The sequence below is a fragment of the Ochlerotatus camptorhynchus genome, unplaced genomic scaffold (genome assembly GCF_037179485.1).
Source record: "Ochlerotatus camptorhynchus isolate MF236.1 unplaced genomic scaffold, CSIRO-AGI_Acam_v1.1 ptg000147l, whole genome shotgun sequence".
NCBI lineage: Eukaryota > Metazoa > Arthropoda > Insecta > Diptera > Culicidae > Ochlerotatus > Ochlerotatus camptorhynchus.
In genome coordinates this window covers 1,031,206-1,044,085 of record NW_027040637.1, presented here as the reverse complement: position 1 = coordinate 1,044,085, position 12,880 = coordinate 1,031,206, and the positions used below count along the sequence as shown (strand labels likewise).

At 40.9% G+C, this 12,880-nt stretch overlaps 1 protein-coding gene across 1 annotated transcript in view; it reads left to right on the top strand.

Annotated features, from left to right (window-relative positions):
* ChAT (Choline acetyltransferase) overlaps positions 1-12,880 on the top strand; it is a 296,798-nt gene that overhangs the window by 78,117 nt on the left and 205,801 nt on the right. The gene's annotated exons all lie outside the window — the stretch shown is intronic.

Sequence of the window (12,880 nt, the reverse complement as noted above, 5' to 3'; positions counted from 1 at the left end):
AAATTCAATATCTCAACAGCACGCTGAATTCCTGCCATGAAGAACAACTTTACCGAAGAGAAATCGTCCGGGGAATCGATTGCACGTGGCATTATAGACCGGAGAGCCTTGTAGGTATGTGTTTTGGACCATTTTACCCCATTTTCCCCTACTTTTTGGAGGAAATGTTTTTTCACAGCTCTATTTTTCGTAAAACATAAGCACTTTATGCATGGTTTTAGAATACTATGCCTTTTAAAAACAGTTCATGAGATATTAAGGGAATACGGGGTACACTTTATAGGGGAGTAAGGGGTAAAAGTGAACTCTCGTTAAATTTATTTTAATTCATAAAAATGTTGAACGATGCGATTGTTTGAATGACCCCAAAGGTTGCCTGCAGTAAAAAGATTTTTTTTCGAAATTTTAAGGTTAATTGGGGTTAACTAAGTTTTGATTTACTGCTATCTGTTTTAAAAGAGTTATCACTTTTTTTGCCTGTATACAGCAAAACGATATAGTGGTTCTCAGAATTTTGTAAAAATTGGTAGTTTTGTTCCTTATCGCAACATATTAGACCCGTATTTTTTATTTTGTCATTAGGGTGACTATTTATATATCAGGGCGGTCAAAAAAAAAAATTTTTTCGATTTTTTTTTTTAAATTTATTACTTTTGAACTGTTAGGCCGATGACGGAACTCAAAATGCCAAATGAAAGGTAATTAAAAGTATTTTTCAGAAAAAAATATTTTGATATTAAAAAAAATGGATTTTGTATTAAAAAACATTGATTTTACCCCTTACTCCCCTATAAAGTGCACCCCGTATTCCCCTAATATCTCATGAACTGTTGTTTAAAGACATATTATTCTAAAACCATGCATAAAGTGCTTATGTTTTACGAAAAATAGAGCTGTGAAAAAACATTTCCTCAAAAAAGTAGGGGAAAATGGGGTAAAATGGTCCAAAACACATACCTACAAGGCTCTCCGGTCTATGGTACCACGTGCAATCGATTCCCCGAACGATTTCCTTTCGGAAAAGTTGTTTTTCATGGCTGGAATTCAGCGTGCTGTTGAGGTATTGAATTTTGGGTAATTTTGGACCCATTTTTGCCCATAGTGCAGTGGTTCGCCGAAAGCTTCGATCTATGATGGATTCAGTTTGAGTCGTTCCAGTTGAAGAGAATCAGGGATGCCATTGATGATTTACTTTGGCTCTTCGATGTTGTTTGCAATATGGTAAAACCCGCAAATTCCCTTCACTTGAATCCTGATACCAGGCTTCTTCTTCTGGACCAGCTTCCACTTGAGAATGGAGGTAGGAGAGGGGAAATTTATTGAATTCTTCTTGGAGCATCCACAGTAACTTTCTTTGTGGCCAACGTGATTACAATGCAATGTAAATCAATGCTTCTGATCACACTGCCAGCAGGGAGTCCCTGGGGATGACCGGGTTTCTTCCCCGAAACACTGTGGGTCAAACTGTTCGAACTTGATGACTGGTCGATCATCGTGGCGTTCGACTTCAGAATGCTTATACTGTACCACCCAACAAACCATTTGAGTTGATAAACAACTGAAAAAGCTATTTTTTAGCTGAAGAAGCTTGTTTTTGCCTAAATAAGTTCTTATTCAACATTCAATGTTTGTTGGGCGCCTAGGTACGAGAAAATGCGTTGTCCGCTGACGAAAATCCAGCAATCCTCGAAAATCAGTATGACAAACTGAAACGCTTAACATCATTCCTCCGTAGCTGATAGTATCGTTCGACTCGGATTTCACCAGCTACGGGCACTGACAGCACTTGTGAAATATGGAGATTCACCTGCCAACAATCTTCGTACGTGTTAAGATGGTATCAACCAACGGCACATCTTGTATCGGCATAGGATGAATGTAATTCACATAACAGCTGCAACAGGTTAAACGCTGCGACTCAACGAATGACGGAACTAATGATGGGACGAATGATGGAACGCCTCATGGAGGTTCTACTTGGCTTCGGAACAGCTTCTCAGCGGCAAATAATAGGGACCTAGAATGAGGAACTAGAAATTGTATCCTGGGCCTGGTTATGGCCAGATCAGCAACCGATTATAGATTTAAAAAAAAAACTCCACGGAAAAAACAAACGTCAGGTTCGAACACACGCACAGCCTACTCCTTCTATTCGAACGTCCCATGAGTCTAAAGTGAGCACGATTCTCTGCTACAATGCGCCTTCCAATTTCTCTGCAGGTGTCATTATCGATAGTCACCAGTAAGCACCAAATGCACGAACTCATCGACCTTCTCGATTTCATCGCCGTCAATCTGAACTCGTGGCCAATTAATTTTAGATGTGTTCATGACAAGCCCAATCCGGTTGGCATCAGCTTTCAGTCTGATGCACGTTTCCGCCATCGCCTCAAAGTTCCGTCCCATGTTGTCCATGTTCTCGGTGATACCGAGAAGTTGAACGGACTTTCTGAAGATCATATCTACGGCCATAAATACGGACGTTTGCCATACGGACGAGTGCCATAATGGACGTTAGCCATACTGATATTTTCGTATGTGGACGTTAGCCATAATGGACATGTACCATACTTCAAATTAACTAACATTTTTCAAATAGGGGATATGGCTCTAATGTTGGATGGATCTAAGATTGAGCCCATCGCTGAAAATCTGCTATTTATCAATTTTATCTAGAAGAACGCGTCATTGGGACGGTACAAATGGATATTTTTGATCGCTATTGAAAATGTAGTCGATTGCTGAATTTATGTATGGCCGACATTACATCCATTTCCCCTCCATGTTTGGTGTTAAATTTACGCTTGCCATTATATATTCATTGTTAATTCATATTTTACAGCTGGTGATATTTCAAATAACAGGCCATGCTGTAAAGAAGAAATCAAGAGAGATGTTACTTTTCAGAATTTTAAGATGAGATTTTATCTGTCACAGAACAGCTCATGATACAAAGAAGGAGTCAATTTCAAGAGCAACACGATTAAACGGATTTATAAAATAATGTATTTTCGCTCCACGCGATCACAATTTTTAATAACATTAAAATTATTAAAGTCTTATAGTCATGAAGATGATTCCTCTCTACTTGTAGGTGGTCCAAAATCATCGGAATCACAAAAGAAATTTCAAAATAAAACCGTTCTGTTTTGGCAACACTACATTTTCGGGCATAATGACAAAATACATCACTGCATTCCAACACAACAAAATTATGGCTCTCGTCTTTATGGCAATCGTACGTATGGCAATCGTACATATGGCAAACATCCGTATGGCAATCGTACGTATGGCAAACATCCGTATGGCAAACATCCGTATGGCAAACATCCGTATGGCAAACATCCGTATGGCAAACATCCGTATGGCAAACATCCGTATGGCAAACATCCGTATGGCAAACATCCGTATGGCAAACATCCGTATGGCAAACATCCGTATGGAAAACATCCGTATGGCAAACATCCGTATGGCAAACATCCGTATGGCAAACATCCGTATGGCAAACATCCGTATGGCAAACATCCGTATGGCAAACATCCGTATGGCAAACATCCGTATGGCAAACATCCGTATGGCAAACATCCGTATGGTAAACATCCGTATGGCAAACATCCGTATGGCAAACATCCGTATGGCAAACATCCGTATGGCAAACATCCGTATGGCAAACATCCGTATGGCAAACATCCGTATGGCAAACATCCGTATGGCAAACATCCGTATGGCAAACATCCGTATGGCAAACATCCGTATGGCAAACATCCGTATGGCAAACATCCGTATGGCAAACATCCGTATGGCAAACATCCGTATGGCAAACATCCGTATGGCAAACATCCGTATGGCAAACATCCGTATGGCAAACATCCGTATGGCAAACATCCGTATGGCAAACATCCGTATGGCAAACATCCGTATGACAAACATCCGTATGGCAAACATCCGTATGGCAAACATCCGTATGGCAAACATCCGTATGGCAAACATCCGTATGGCAAACATCCGTATGGCAAACATCCGTATGGCAAACATCCGTATGGCAAACATCCGTATGGCTAACGCATTTATGGCTAATGCCCAATCACCGTTAAATTGTACCATTTGATGAACCTTTTCGATTGGAGCAACATGCGACGTTTCTCAGTGGAACTGACAGCTAGAAATCTAGAGTGTGTGAGTGATCTGGTGTTAATGGTGCTGAATGTAAACAGTAACAAATCAGAAATTCTTCTTCTCTTCTTCTTCTTCTTAATTCTTAGTTCCTTTATTTAACGTCGGTCTCTGTTCCGCAATCTAGTGCCAATCACCGACGGACATCGATTGCCATCCATTGACGGCAATCGAATGTGCAGGAAGGCAGCTTCCACACCTGCGTAGGATATCGCACCCATGCAACACACATAGACTGGGACCAACGGCTTTACTTCCCTTCCGAAGGAAGACGTCATCAGAGATTTTTAAGCCTCAGAAAAATCCCACAGACTTCGGCTGGGATTGAACCCAGACCCAAAGAAAGCAGTCACGCCTACCACTACATCACCGGCGCCGGCAATCAGAAATTCATATGATAATAAGCTGCCAGTTCTACTGTGATCTGTCAAAAGTTCTTGGTAAACAAAAAAGTCAGCTGATCGTAACTGTCTCGTGGACAGCCTGATTATAATACTACCCAGTTCTGTCAAAACTGAACCTACCCAAATCCATTTTTATAGATCAATGGATGCAAAAGCTAACCTCACGTTTCTTCTCTTCTAACCGTCTTAAGTTCATCCCACATGGCAGAAGTATTGTCAATATTACCATCCATAGCTTTACGACAATATTTTCAACAATATGTGTCATCATCAATACTGGGCTTCTTCTCATTAAATTTGTTGTATCAGACGGACTATTCCGAGACGCATGACAACTTTCCTGACAAAAGATGCCGAGAATCAGGCCCCATCTGCTACTGTTGTCAAAGAGTAGGGGAAAATTAGGGGGTATATTGAATCCCGAAATCAAACTTTTTAGATTTTGCATCAATAAGTTCACCAATCTTTTCGTCGTTAATATTTTCATCAATATGATTGTCAATACTTTTTAGTATTGACATAATTTATACCTGCTTTACGGGTATTTTCCGACGATGACAATCCATTTCGACTAACTCCATCGTGCGCATACACATTCACAACCAGTCAGTCTCGTTTGGTGCGGCGCTTTTGATTGAAATTGACGTTTCGTTGCACCTTATTCAGTCAATTTCACAAATTCTCATCACCAACTAAGAGGAGTCCCTGTTTTCCGTACTGAATATTCACGAAACACTCGGAAAAATTCGCGGATGAAAAGTAGCAACCTGCTTCGATCACAGCTGTATGGTGTTTCGTATTGTTTCTGACAGCACTCATACCCAGAGGGCGAGCCGCCTTCGATCATATGGTGGTTGAATGCTAAGCGTGACTGCTTTCTCACCCCAGTGGTCATTGGGAATTTCTGTGGCGGACACGTCTTTCTTCGAAAGGGAAGTAATGCCGTTGGTCCCGGCCCATATGTTAATGGGTTTGATATTTAGGATCAAGGTATGGAATGCGTCGGGAAAGTAATGTCGTTGGTTGCAGCCCATTTGGTGATGGGTTCGATATCTTGGATCCAGGAGTGGAGTCGTCGCCTCCATGGCGTCGGTGATTGGCACTTGCTTTTGGAACAGAGACCGACGGAAAATAATCAAGAAAAAATACGCAAAACCAGTAGAAGATTCATGTTTTCCACCTAGGCGTTCCTAATAGATGCGGTTCAATTGGCATTCCTAAATCGAAGAATCTCGAAAAACTCACAGCCGAACTGCATCATCGATCATTTTAGTTACAGAATAATTGATGCAACTAGTTAGTGACTATTTTTTGTCACAAACCAGTTGTAGCAACGTTCTACATGGACAACTTTGATCGCCTATAATCGATCGTGTACCACCACCATAAACTAAAAGTTTCCGTTTACGAAAAAATCTACCACTAATCCAAGGAGTGCCTAGAGCTGGTCACTACTCACTACTAACAATTTCTTTAGTAAATTCCAACATTAACAGTATTTAAATTAAAAAACACAACAGTCACAAGACCACAATAAGAACGTCATTTTATATCGCATAACTCCAACAAGCAAAATCACGGAACCAAAAACCAAACTTTATTATTTAAAGTTTTGAGAACAACGAAGTTGTGTTGCGCAATGTCGCTCTTAAGAAAGAAAAAACCCAAACATAATAGAAACGTTACTGCTACCTAATAATCACAAAGAAAACAGATCAGTGTTACAAAAAGACTTTCTCATTTATGAATGTTCTTGACATAAAATGTAAAGTTGTATTGTTGAATGTATTGTACAATTTGAAAAACATACATTAAATGTAATACATGATAATCTTATTCGTAGTAATTAGAAGTAGGAAAAAAACAACACTTGTTAGAATGCAAAAACAAACAAATCTAGCCGTAAAATGTGACCACAACAAACAATTTACTCATCCATCCCCCCCTCACAACACCGTCATCGAATAGAAACGTCAAGTTCAGTTTTCTCTACTCTAGACAAACGCATCTACTGCCCCTTAATCTGTGCTACACGTCCATGTTTACATTGACTCACTCTCACAAAAACCACATTCATAATCTTCGTTTCTTTGCTGTTTTTTCCAAATAAAAATTAAATGCCTACTCATCTTAATCTCTAATCAATCGCTATCTCTTTCCCACTAAAACTGTTAAAATGTTAAAACAACAGCAAAACCGCACTTGTAAAGCTCTTAACTCTCCCAGTAGATTCTAGAAAAAAATAATTAAACGTTACAATTGTAACGATTTAGGACAACTGTGTACATACTAAACCAAAGAGGAAATCTAATGATTAAGGTGCCGGCAAGTGTAATAATATCTTAATTCAGAACGCAAAACTATCTAATCTCGAAAGCTCTCTATTCGAATGCACCACGATGGAGAAACCAACAGACAAGGATAGTGCGAATTATTATCATAGCTACGTTAATTAGAATCAAAACAAACCATAAATCATAAGCTTCAACATAACCATGGGGAGGAATGATTTTATGTTACATGTCACTCGCGTTAAAATCGATTGAAACACATCACTCAATGAAAACTCTGAACAATAGGGGTTTGAAAGTCATGCTTTGACGGAAGCACTCTTAAAAAAAAACTACAAGCTTATGTTGACAAATGCGCATTGACTGTAATGAATTTTAACGCAACATACATACATAACCACACAAACAAAAGAAAGAAAAAACATTGATGATTACCCACCCCAGCTCCCGCAGAACTCGCAATTATTATCTGATACGACTTTGGTCACTCATCGACATCCGCTCATAGTGCTCTGTTAAAAAAAAAGAATCACAATTCAAATAAACACACCCACACATGAACGATACAAGTATTACCCATTCACATCAACATGCTATCATATACCTAGCAATCGAAAATGAAAACAAACCAGAAAATATTACTAAACTTAAAATAGCTGTTCTTTAAACGAATCGAAGCAAAACAAAAGAAAAAGGAGAAAATTACAACAGAACTAAGCAACCTTAACAAAGCAAACAAAAACCCAAGTTATAGTTGTATTAATAACAAAATTAAAAGATATTAAAAATATAAAAAAGGAAGGAAGACAACTGACACAACAGAGAAAAGATGGCTAAACAAAAACAAGTACGATGATGTACCGTGTCTCTCCTGGGAATAATTGGGTTGAAAGGGCGAGTGAAGGTGCAGAAATTGACGTTGGAAGAGGGAAAATTATAATAGAAATAAAAATTTAGTTCAACATAATGACCAACCATCTTGTTTGCATTGATCACCGTAGTATTCTATCATATGTATTCACACTCCCAAGAAAGCCCATCGTAGCTCTTTTTTTTTTTTGACGTAGGATTGTCTTTCGGCAACATATTGGGGGTGCAATTTCAACAAACCACAATCGACCAGGTTACGAAAATTGGTCAGGTTTTGACCACTTTTAGTACCCCGTTCACATAACAGCGTTAATCACGTGATATACGCTGTCTTTCAATGAGCATTCATGCATCTAGTATTTACTGGAAATGCTATGTATGAGTGCTCATTGCAAGATAGTCTATATTACGTGACATTGGCTGTAATGTGAACGGGGTATAATTCTGTCAATAGCGATGAATTTTAATTCTAAACAAGCCAATTGGTTGGAAATTTTTCTACAAATCTGCTAAAATTAACATTTTCAATAGGTCACTATTGAAAACTACGCAAATGTCCAATTGTTGCAATTGGGAGAAAATTATCACCGATTGCCTGCAAAAAGCGCTTTCCCTAACACAGATTTCAAAATCGAATTCCATCCGGTCTCGCCGAACGGTGCTTATTCAATCACCGTGCCCGGTGTCCGATCGGTCATCATCAGCAGCAACAGCAACCAGTACACAAACGAAAGGCTGCCCGCAAAGAGCGAGCTGCAGAGCCCAGTCGAGTATCCATTCACCGAAGAAGGAGGAAGAAGCCACACCGCTACTGATCGGATTCAGTAGCTCTTCGTGAGTCGCTGTGGGCTATCTATGCGTCACTCTCGTTCCAAACAACCTATAGCTCGCCATCGTCATCCGTGTTGAATATCTTAATAGCTTAGCATTACTCAACCATCACGACAAAACGGTTCTTTTCAGGTCCACCATAAATTAATGTTGTTCAAGAGTTAATTTTCATTGAAAGTTCGCTCGCCTTGCTGCCAGCCTCATCACCCCCAAAGCTCTTTGGTAATGTTCTTCTTCTTCAAGTTCTTCTTATTCGCATTTCAAGCTTATTGCTTAGCGCATATTAGCTTTTTGCGTGCTCTCAACTTAGTGTTCTAAATGCACTTCCACAGTTATTAATTGAGAGCTTTCGATGCCAATACCAATGCATGAATTTGTATATTGTGTGGCAAGCACAATAATACTCTATGCCCAGGGAAGTCGAGAAAATTTCCAACCCGAAAGATTCCCTCGACCGGACCGGGAATCGAACCCGCCGCTTTCGGCTTGGTAATACCGTGCCTTTACTGACTAGGCTATGAGGCCCTTTGGTAATGTACCCAGCAACCAAACGTTTGTGGTCAAATGCGTAACAGTATTGAACAAATTCTCGCAATGACCAAATACCACATAACCTTGTCAATTAACCAGAAACACTTCGAATTAAGGTAAGGTTTTCTCCAAGACGCTAGAAAAAGCAAAAAATCTCGGATTTATATGATTAATCGCAAATATCTCGCAATTTGAAAATTTTAACCAGAAATTACTTCCAAAAAAATTGGCCTGTTTTATTATCTATTGAATGAATCAAAAATCCCGCGTGTGTTTTCACGAAAACGTGTAGTTTTGTCATCAGAAAACGAGGGGTTTCCGTGACGGGAAAAAGTGGTCTCCCTAACACAGTCGTCGAATATTGATACGGTTGTGTCTTGGATACAAACTCTTACTTTTTTAGTCATGAAATGAAATCGACTCTAATGATGTATCTCGGATTTTATTTTTTTCGATATCTAATGTTTCTATACCGTTGGCGACGTTATTTCCTAAAATTTTCAAAAACCTGTTGGTCACGCCACCTGGCAATAAAAAAGGAAATCTCATATCCTTTCCAACTCAAGGGGTTGGTCACTCTACACAGTGGGCCAAAATCAAACTTGGGCACACCCGGGTGCAATCATTGGCGTTGTTTGGCACCCATGGTTACAATTTTTATGATCTTTAAAGTTACTGGAAACACTGAACTTTTTCTGCGCCTGCGCAGTGTGCATGTTTCAAAATTTGTTATTGATGTTGCCACTCCTAGTCAAATTATTTTCAAAACAACCGTGAATCTCCACTAAGTATCGCCATGGATTCTCAAAATCGTTACACCCGTGACGGCACATTTCCTCCCAGACGAAGAACAGCTGACAGTGGTATCAGCATTGGAAGCAGCCCCAGCCGTGGGAGCTGCATCACTAATTCGTGTAGCGGGCATCCTTGGAGACGGATACATCATGCATCCAGTGTGTGGTCCCAGCTGGAGTCCGTGTCGTTTTTGAAAACATTGAAAAACAAAACAAAAACAAGAGCTGTTAAAATACCGGGTTTGCCAAACAAGGCATTATTCACAAGCAATTAAAAGTCAGTTCAATAACTTCTTGGCACTGCCGGTACAGCTGCTATACACTGAGGAACACTGAAAAAAAAGTTGGCGCAAAACAAGTGTGTAGAGTGACCACCCCTTGTTCCAACTTGATAAACACATCGAAAATCAAATCAAAGTGAAAAGCATGTTTTAGGTTTAGTACTCGGAGTAGTACTATCCATTCTCAGTGTGCGAACTCCGCTAAATCAGTATATTCAAAATCGATAACGGCGCCGGCCACGTCTTCAAGGTCAACGGAGAAGGGAAGGGAAGGATTGTTAGTTTGACAGATGTTGCTACAAGAACACATCTGCATATCCACGTTTATCGCACTGAGGGAATTCATGTTAGCAAAGGGTCAGGATTCGCCATGGTAAGTGATATGATCGTTTGCTTGCATCGTGACGAGACTTATGACTCTAAATAAATAGGAAGGAGCATGGGGAATGAACGCATGGCCTTCTGCTCAGTATACTTTCCCGCCACTTCGTATGCAAAACAAGTCGCCAATAGCACCTAACATATCAAGACCAACAATTGAAATGGCCTTAACTCCATTTTGTAAACAAACCTTGTAAGGCCATTTTCTTGCGAACCAAAACCTTCATTCGCAAACCTAAACCACAATCGGGTAGAGGGGAATTTCCCCTACCTGTTAATTATGTTGGTTTGCCTTTGCGGACATCGGTTCGCGAGAAAATGGTTTGTTTACAAGGCCAGTTAAGTGAGTTGTAACAGTCATCCTTTTTCTAAATATGTACAAATAACTACCTTATTAGAACATATAATTGAATTGAATAATTACTATCGAACATCACATGAAATTACACCTGTGTCATTAAATATACAACATACTCTCGATGTTATTTCGAAACTTTTAGTTTGCCGCCTTGCGCGCGCATCATACCATAAAACTGCGCCAATGCTTAGGCCAGCTCATAGCATGGGCATTTCAAATACTTCTTGATAGAGCTGGAATTAGGGCGTAACAGCTTTTGTAAACAATGACTTCTCTCGATGATTTCTCGAAACTCAAGGCACGCCCACGCAAACCAACATAACCAACGAGACGGGTAAGTCTTCCCCTACCAGATGGTGACGTTGATTTGAGTGAGCGAGCCTTGGCTTTCTAGAGATCATCGAGATAAGTCATTGTTTACAAAAGCTGTTTCGTCCTAATTCCAGCTCTATCTAGACTTGTTTCGCTGTAGGGGAGTAGAAGTGCAGTCGTTAAAGTACTCTCCCGTTTTGCTCGGGATCGGGACTAAAGCCGAAGGTCAAGTGAAGGTCGCCTTGATGAGTACTGGTGGGAGCGAGAGGTCGCAGTCAGAAAGATGACATGGAAACCCAAACCCAAATTCTTCGTTCGAAGACGCGAGTTTTCCCAGGCTCCTATCTGAGGACCAAAAAGTTTTTCGTTCACTTTGCCTGGACTGGTGAAACGTGTCAGAAGTGATCGTAGTCGCGTATAACCAAAAAGTGATTAGACTTGCCCTTTGTAGTTTGCTCAGTGTTCTTTAACTTCTCTGATCGTTACATCTTAGCTTGTGTTAGCCTTTCCCAAAAGAAAATCAAAACCCGTTTACCGTAGTGAAATCGGTGCAGCGAGAAATCGATCAGAAAGGTATGAAAGTCGTGCGTGGGAAGGTAGCGTTTCTCTCTAAACCTTTTCATCGAACAGCCGTTCGACGGTTTATTCCTCGGGTTTAGGAAAGCTACGTTTTGTATAGTGGACACTTCCGGAGATCAGGCAAGCGTTGCTGGCCATTGTCATCGTGTGGCCAAGGAGGACTGTGCCATCAACATCGCACCCGGTTCGGAGCGAATCATCCGTCGGTAAAGCATCCGAATCCGACCACGTGACCGGAATCGTGACCGTTCGAGAGTCAGTTGACCTAACGCGCTCTGGTAGGTGGATTCACCATCGGCCTGTCGAACACGAGGTTGAACCGCCAAACCAAACCAACAAAGAACACCACCCAACAATAGCGAGCTGAGCCAGCTCACGCTCTCGCCGGTTGCAAAGCATGGACATCGCACCGGCAAACCCCATGTAAGCTGAGTCATCGCGCGCGACAATAGCGACAACCGTCGCTCTTTCTCGCCGGTTGCGAAGGATTTTAATCGCACCGGCCACCGCATGTAAGAACGAGACCGTGAGTACAACCCGCTAAATGTTTTCCATGTGCACATGTGACGTCGGGAGGGAAGAACGCTCTGGTTAGAGAGAACGCACGCTTTAGGTAGGGAAGTCTAGGCCTAGAATAGTATCGTCTTAATAAATAAATTGTGTTACCATGAGTTAGAACTCGATGTTTCAAAGTGTTCGGAGAAACCATACCTGTGTTAGCGTTATTGATGTTGAAGTTCACCTGAGGAATCTCTTTTTGCGCTCGTTCGTTGAATTAGTCTTGTTCCATTCATTTTAATGAATGGTCGTTACCCCTTCTGTGACGGAATTGCCATCTCGAGGATTGTGGAGGAAACTACCAGTGATGAGAAGCTTTAGTTTCGTGCGGAGAGTTAGGGTAGAGTGAGTAATGCCTGCTTACTGATTCGGACATCTAGTAAGTCGGACGCTAGGAAAGTTGAGGGGAGTTGGATCGTTCTGCAAACCGTTCGTCAGGGCCTTCTTATGGCCTTTTCTTTGGCGAGTCTCATCCCGGGCAATTGATATCCGAGCGAGTAGTCCTCAACGAGGTGGC